Here is an 8,638-nt window from a genome sequence, read left to right as displayed (position 1 = left end):
ACAAGATACAAGGATAAATGGAGAACATGGAAGAACCTGGGATACAGTGAAGAAACCCCTTTGAAGGCCCAAACAGAAGCTCTTGCAGTGATCTTGGAACAAAGGAAGATATTAACATCTACATTCTCTGACCAACTAAGATGGGGAGGAAACAATGAAGGCAACTTCAACCTCAAAGAAACCAAAAGAATTCCCATTAGGCTTGACTTTCCAGACCCTAATAAGATATGGAAGGACATATGGCAAAACTCGCACTGAATGGAAAATAAATTGTTCATGTGGTTGGCGCATCATAAAAAAATTCCTACTTGGGAGAATCTTTGGAAAAGAGGTCTAGTTGGTCTTTCTAGATGCCAGTTGTGTGGTCTACAAGAAGAAATGATGGATCACCTACTCAACATCTACTCATTCACCTCTACCTTGTGGAATTGGGTAGCCTCAATATTCAAGCAAACTAACAGGGACGAATCCAGCATTACTAGCACTTTAAAGAATTGGCGAAAATATTTCTCAGAAAATGAAATAGTCAACAAAGCATGGACTCTAATTCTAGGTTTCTTGATCTGGGATGTCTAGAAAGAACACAATAACAGGATTTTCAAGAACAGAATTGGCTCGACACAAAGCATCATAGATCAGATTATAAGACAACTCAAAGAAACTGTAAGTACCTGTCTTAAGCAACCCCCCGAAAACCCTCCTCTAAACAAGGATGCACATATACTTGTGCAATTGGGTCTCCAGTTGCTGATCCCCCAGGGCATAAGCAAGAACACAAGCTATACAACAGCGGGTAAGGATTTCTGGCAACCTCCTCCACATGGTTTTCTGAAATTCAATATAGATGGAGCCTCTAAAGGAAACCCTGGAGTGGTTGGTTATGGCGGAGTCATAAGAGATGAGCAGGGATACATACAAATCATCTTTCACAGTCATTTGGGGAATGCCACTAACAATATGGCGGAACTCATGGCCTTAGAGCAATGCCTAGAAATATTGATTGAGTCAGATTTACACAATGCTATTGTAGAAGCAGACTCTGAACTGATAATTAACTCGGTCAAGAAGATATGCAATGGTACAGCACTAGAAAAAGTGTCAAAACACTGGCGGTTATTGTAGGTCTATCAACGCATTCAATCCCACCTGAGAGCCCTAAGAACACTCCAATTTGTTCACATTCGCAGAACAACTAACAGGTTAGCGGATCGTCTGGCGAACGAAGGAGTACTATGTTCAAAAAACAATAGAAGATATGCCTGGATGAGGATGCCATTAGGGCAATTGCGTGAGGACTACCACAGGCAAGCTATCGAAGACAGGGAGCACTTTCAAAGAATGAGAAATGAACAGAGAGAAGACCAATGGAAACAGCAGGTAGTGGACCAATCACAGGGCAGAAGAAAGTGATAAATTGCGGGCAGGTTGGCAGGTGGCTAACCAAAGATTGCCCTGAAATCCTTCATCCTATGCATTTCGGGCGAAAAAATGCACGAAGGTTAATCTTCCAAACGGACCCAAACTATTATAAAGCGGTGGCCTATTTAATTTTTGGGTCCGTAAGAAACGGTAAAAAGTGGGCAAGTTGACGAGATCTCGTAAGAAATCCTTCATCCCATGGATTTCGGGCGGAAATCTGCACGAGAAATAATTCCCCAAACGGACCCGAAAAATTATTGTGTGGTGGCTTATAAACTTTTCGGGTCCGTAAGACAGGTTAAAAAGTGGGCTTGTTGGCGGGATCGCTTTGGTAATCCCCCATCCTATGGATTTTGGGCGGAGAAAATGATCAACAATTAATTCGTCATTCAGACCCGAAATAGTTTAGTGCAACGGCTTATATTCTCTTCGGGTCTGCAAGAAAGGTTAAAGTGCGGGCGAGGTTTAGGCCTGAAATCAATTCAGGGACATTAGATCTTCAAGGGTGAGATCGCACGGTCATTGAGTTTGATAGTTAATCGAAAGTTAAGGATGTTGCTTGGGTCCATTGTGGCATAGGTTTGGGCCTTTGGTTCAGTGGGCCCGCTTTCAAGGGTCAATAGGCAGGTTTTTTAGGCCGACGGTCATACATCGCGAACTATTTGGGTTTAGTTTGGATTCTTTGCCCTCTTTGTATAGTGGTTTGTCTTGTCCTTGTTTCTTTTGTAGCCTTAATTGGAATTCGATTCGAGGTTCTGCGATCCTAATTGTCTGTTGAAGTTTTACAAAGCTAGGTTTTGCCCTACTCAGCTCCGTTAAATAAGTGTACAATATGTATTTTGTTTAGATTAATGGAAGGTTCCACACTTATTTGATCAAAATATATATATATATCACATTAAAAAATTAAATTTAATAAAAAAAATATCAAATATAGAAATTTTAAAAATTAGAAATTAAAATATATTTTACTTATATAAATATCAATAATATTATTAAAAACTAGTATAGATCTATGTTAACTTTGGATTTACCATAAGTTTTAATTTACCAAGTTTCTAAAAGAAATCAAATATGTCAAGATGCAAATTTTTTATTAGGTTCCGTAATATATATATATATACATATCTTGAAATAATTGATCTCTTTGGATGCTTAATAAATTCGAAATTAAAATGAATCTAAATTGGTTAATAAGAAAAAAAACCATTAATAATCCAAAGATCATTTTTTTGTAAGCTTGGTGGTACTCCTTTTTCTATTAATTTTTATAACCAGATAATCAGATATGGTTTTCAAAATAAAGTTGGTGGCCTCAACCTGCCCACAGGAAACCAGGTTTGTTGCCCACCTATCCGCATCAAAAGTTGTCCAAAATTTAAGCAGTTTAATTCTTATCATTCAGACTGCATTTGCTACTTTATCTACTATGTGCTTCATACTTAAAAAGTAAATGTTAATCGACATAATAACAAAATATTTCGAGTTGGACTTCTGCTTCATTCATCTGAGGAATCTACAAGCGTCGGGTCTTTTGCACTTGGCCCAAGTGCTTCACTCTATAACAATGTTTGGAGCTGTTGCTCCATTCTCTTCAGGCAGAGATTGTTATGATATTGTTGCATTTGAACTAACTGTATCTCCTTCTAGAGATCTTTTAGGCTTGGTTTTGCTTGTTTTTCCACCAATGGCTCTTCTCTATCCTTGTAAGTTGCCATTACTTTAGCCAAAAGGTTTTTTATTACCCAATATTGTTGGATGGTCTGCCTAAACAATGTTTGGCAACCTCGGGTATGGCCTGGATCCTGAATTATAGGCTCCCATTCTGCTGCATGAATTTCTTCGTTTTCTATATTGGCATTTAACTCCCCTTCCCATTCAACTATGACTGCTTTTACTTCAGTCGGGGTTCCTACATAGTAGGCATTGATTAGATTCTGCATACTTTCCTGTCCTGTTTTTCTACCCCTTTTCCTCGATGGTTTGCTTGTTGATGTCTCCGGGCCTTTCATTTTCTAATCAGTCTTTTTTCTTGTTCTTCTGCTCCCTTTTCGTCCCTGTTGTTTGCCTTCCTTTACCATCTTTGTCTTCTCTTTGTTCTTACAGTCCCTGCACTCTTGTGCCCTTGCTTGATTCAAGTTCTGGTGCGTCGGGGCCTGATGAACACTGGATTTTATACTACCTATAATGTGAACCAGTAGTAAAACATTAAAATCTGGAATAATTTTGTCCTTAGTATTCTTACTTTGTTTAATGATCTGTGTTTTGGCCTTTTCTCTTCCAATTTTTTCTCTATTCTTCCCATCACTATCAATTTGAAACCCCTTCGTTGCATTCTCAATCCTCGTCTCTATGCCCCCTTTGTTTCTCATTCCCAATAAGGATCCCAGGTAACCCCCTCCACGCTCATGGTCTAGCGGGCTAGAGATTCACTGTCTTCAGGGTAGTTGAACTTTGTCGGCCATTCCGCCACTGGGACAGACCTCCCTTGGTTGTTTTGTCAGTTCCAGTGTCTATCCTTCTCCCCTCCTCAATCCAAGGGGTAGCAGCGCCCTCAACATCTCACAGAGGCCTCCAGTGCTTTCGTCTTCTCAATTCTGTGGCGGTTCCTACAAGCAGGCAGTCTATAGTTTTCTTCAAGTTCTGTTTTCCCCTTGGGCCTCTTACAACGCCCTTTTTTCCCTACCCACCACAACAAGATAGCCATCCCTTTATACCATAAGATTATCCTCAAGAAATTATGGAGGGAAAAGCTTAAAATATTGCTACTTTCAGCATCTATATGGCCCAACAGTCTTGTTCTTCCCCAGGACCAGTCGGTCATCTTACGGGGTTTGATTTTTCCTTCCCACCCTTCCCAGAAAGCTATCAGGTCAAACCCATTCTGGGTTAATAGACAATTATCCTTAAATACTCTAAATTTTCCATTCCTTCTCTCAACTGGGAGGCGAGTAACACAGAGCCAACATTTTTCTAGAGTATTCATTACTTTTCTTCTTAAATTCCAAATTCTTCTCAAATTCCATGGCATTGTTACCCTATGAACACAGGGGGAGGTTGTAAGTACATACCAAGTGTTCTTTACGAATTTCATTCGCTGGTCATCATGCTTCACCTCTCAGCGTTCACCAGCTTCGCCTGCTCGTTCTTCCTCCGCTACCTGCATGCAATTGTCCTTCACCCTTACCACATTTTTCCTTAACTTACTCTCCCACCTACCTATCCTCATTATCGAGGTACCCTCCACTTGCCTTGTTGCATTGTCTGCCTCCCTTGCCTTCGTGTGTAAGTCTCGATCTAAGTGCCCAGTTGCCATTTATTGTCCTCCATCATCTCCTTTCCATTTCCAGCTGCTCTTGTCGTCTTAGATTTTCTGTTTCCCTTAGACAGCGTGTCTGCCCTCCTACCCTCTGTCTTGTCTTGCTTACCTCTGCCCTCCATTGCCCTCCACACCCCGATCGGGGATTTTGTCCTTATTCCCTGTCTTTTCTCAAAATATCCATGAAGCTATTCATTCCTTCTGTTCAACTTATATCTTGCCGCGGTATATCTAGATTGCTTCCGGGTTTGCCACATCCCCAGTTGCCACATTCCCCGATCTTCGGACATGTCCCAGTATGATGTAGTCATCCCTTAGATTAGGTATCCTATTTCCTGTACTAATCATGCCATTCTCCAAATTTGATTTATCTTCTCCCATTGGGTTCCTTGTTGAAGTTTTTTCACCGTGTCTATAACCAGTGTAGAGTCTCCTTCCACCTCTATTTTCTGGAAATTTTCTCTTTGAGCTATTTCTAGCCCCTGCTTTAGCGCATAGAGTTCTACTTAATTGTTGCTTGTTGTTCCGTAGTCCATAGCAAACAATCAGATGGTGTTGCCCTGGTGGTCTCTGAACACACCTCCTGAGCCAACTGCACCCGGATTTCCGTTAACTGCACCATCGAAATTTAGTTTTATGAAATCCTCCAGGGGGAACACAAAGTGGATTGAGGAATCACGGGGAGTAGGTTTCTGTTTCCAAGAATTGGGCATCAGCATACGAGGACTTAGGTTTAACCTTTCCATTATTCGGCGTTCCTGCGGCATGGTTTCCCAATCATCTAGGTACCATTTCTCCGCAAGAATCGTCTCTCTAATGTTTTGAACTATCATTTCCCATAACTCCATTGTTGTTCTTTTTCCCCTTTAAAAATTCGTCAATTCCTTTCCTTCCACACTGCCCATAGCAGGAATCCTAGGGAGATATTCCAGGCTCGATTCAAGATGGGATTCTGGTATAGCTTCTTTCGCCATTTTTCCATTATTGTTTTCGTACTTGATTGATCCCTGTCTGTGTGGCCAAATAGTTTTTTGTGATTCTGCTATAGGACTTTGTTGTAACTACAAGCATTTAGTAGGTGTTCCATTGTTTCCGTTTGTCCTTCACATGTGTAGCAAACTGATGGACCCTGCATCCCCCTTACCTGTAGTTGATCCCATGTTAGGGCTCGGCCATGGAGGACCACCCATAGGAAGAAGGTTATTTTCGGACACAGTTTGTCCTTCCATATCTGCTCCCATATGGGTAACCCTTGTTGTTGTTGTTGTTTTGCTTGCAGATAATATCCTTCTTGCATAGTGAACATCCCTTTTATTCTGTATCCCCACCTTATAACGTTCAATCCTTCTGCAGTCGCTATTCTTCTAGATTCCATCTCCTTAAAAATTTGGACCATTTCTCGATTTGTGCGTGTCATCCTTGCGCAGGGGCCATGCCAATCTTCTTTGTATCGTTCCAATTTTATCGAATGTCTCCGAAGAGACAATCCAAAGATCAATTTTAATATGATTAAAACTTCCTTTAAATATAAGATATTAATCCAAGGATCAACTTTTTTTTTAGTAAACAATCAGAGATTTCTATTATCAAGTTTACATTGAGTGCAATGGAGATACAGCGTAGAAGAGGGCTATACTAACCCTGAAGCACATAACATAAAAAACTATCTTCACCATGTAGATTATAAACATTCATGAAGAGGCAAACCACAGAAATTATGCACACAAATAAGGAGATGAGCACCCACCACAGAACTTCCATCAACCTCAAAACTTTCATAAGCATAGAAACACTAGAAATGAACAAACACGATAATATATAGAAACTGAAATATACACTGGAGCATAAATTTCAAGGTTCGTCGATGGAACACTCTAGAAACAAGACCAACCGCCCACGCCAAATAGACGCGCAAAACCATTACCAAAATACCAAAACACCATCACCAAGCAAACATGCGCATAACCATGACCAAAAAATGATTGTAACCATGATGTGTGTATAACTTAGATCAGATGTGTGCCGAAACCTACGTCATAAGACATCCTTGGGGTCTCGGGTCCCATATTTCATGTGTCAAACAAGACCCCACCCATAAAACGTGTCTAACATGTTTTTCAACGTGTCCTAAAATCAGGACACATGTTTGGGCCATGTCAAACACATGCCCTAACATGTCTTGATTTAAGGACACGTGTCCCACTAAAATCCCAAAGTAAAAAGTGTCGCATCCGATTAGCAGGCGGGTAGTTTTGTGATTCAAAGTGTCGATCATAGTGCCGTGTGCCATCCCTGCCGTGTGCCGTGCCGGGGCTGTTTCGACGCGGTCTGTTGGAAACTTGGCTCTATCTAATCAGTTGGAGAACTTGGGGGACATCTCTCCTCATCTGGTGGCGGTAAGGATGCGCAAGCAGGCTCGACCATAAGGGAGAGGACTTGACTCTCCTCTGGTCTGGCGGTGCGGACTTATCTTATTTAGATCGTGTATGTTGGAAACTTGGGGGTCTTGATTTTTTTTCATTTTTGTTATCAATTTTGTGTTTGTTCATGAGGCATTAGCCAACATAGATCTTAATGACCCTGTGCTAGAGCCAGTGACTTTTGATGATGAGTCTCTCGAGGGGTCATCCTCCACACTAACAAATGCAACAAGAAATCTTGGACTGGGCATAGAAGAGGATGGAACAAAATCAAGGGGCAGTGGTATTGATGATGGTGATTATAACATGGCGGACCTGGACTATTGATAGAGTCATGACTAGTGAGTTATGACCAATACCACTGACGAGCTACGATATTCCTACCTATTTTGTATCCACTATATTTTGTATTTTCTAGTGGCATTCCCTCAGTATCTATGTAATACGTTTTGATTTTCAAGACTTAATGAAAAATCTACAATTTATGGTTTTAATATCGAAGTTGTACTTCTAAATTTCTAGTTTTATTTTATCAATCATGATATTTCTAAATTTCTAGTTTCGCATGTGCTTAAACAATCATTAATAGCATGAACTATGAACACCATTTATGTAGTAAATTAATAAACTATTTCTAAAATTGTAAATACTAAATTACTAAATTACTAAATGGATATCATCATGATTCATATATGTAAATGTTCTAATTTCTAAAAAATGTGGATCCGACACTATATTTCAACATTTTAATGTGTGTGTGTGTGTCTATACAGGGTTTTGAGATGAAAGACCTTGGAGATTTACACTATTGTTTGGGTCTTGAAGTCTGGAGGGATTATGGCCAGATTTTTCAGTCTCAAGGAAAGTATGTGAGGAGCTTATTGAAAATGTTGAGAATGGATCAGTGCAAAGGTACCTCAATGATTTTATAGCAAAATACCAAACTTCAGAAATATATATAACGTGTCCCTTGTCTCATGTTTCTGCGGTCGTTGTGTCTACTGCCGAATACTCATATTTACGTGTCCTCATGTCATGTGACTTAAGCTGAAACAGAGCAAAAAGCTATATATATATATATATATATATATATATATATATCCTGTCCTGTTTCTGAGGTTGTTGTGTCTTGTGTCCAATCCTCGTATTTATGTGTCCTCCATGTCCCAGGTCTTCGTGTCATGTGACTTACACCAAAACATAACAAAAAGCCGCAGAACCAAGCCATAGAACCTCAAGTATCAACTTTAATATGTCATAGCATCTAACATTTAATCGGATTTTACTATAAGATAACAGCTTAATTTAAATATAAGAGCCCTTTCTCAGATTTTAATGTAAGCAGCTTCGTACGTGAAGTGAATCAAAAATCTCAGATAGATCAACTTCAATTGGGATTAAAAAATGCTACACATCCGGTCTCATGATAGCAAAAAGGAGAGAGCATGCAAGGTTCGCTTGTCCAGCCACCAGGCCACCG

At 40.0% G+C, this 8,638-nt stretch overlaps 1 non-coding gene across 1 annotated transcript; it reads right to left on the bottom strand.

Annotated features, from left to right (window-relative positions):
• Positions 1 to 6,119: 6,119 nt before the first annotated feature.
• LOC149171802 (U6 spliceosomal RNA) lies at positions 6,120 to 6,222 on the bottom strand. The gene has a single exon (XR_016259920.1). It is a non-coding gene; the product is annotated as a U6 spliceosomal RNA (small nuclear RNA).
• Positions 6,223 to 8,638: the final 2,416 nt, after the last annotated feature.

This window comes from Pinus tabuliformis, chromosome 4_2, assembly GCF_031772625.1.
Source record: "Pinus tabuliformis cultivar Carrire ecotype Pingquan chromosome 4_2, CPIR1, whole genome shotgun sequence".
NCBI classification, from domain to species: domain Eukaryota; kingdom Viridiplantae; phylum Streptophyta; class Pinopsida; order Pinales; family Pinaceae; genus Pinus; species Pinus tabuliformis.
The sequence above is the reverse complement of the archived record's forward strand: the minus strand, read 5'-3'. Positions and strand labels throughout refer to the sequence as shown.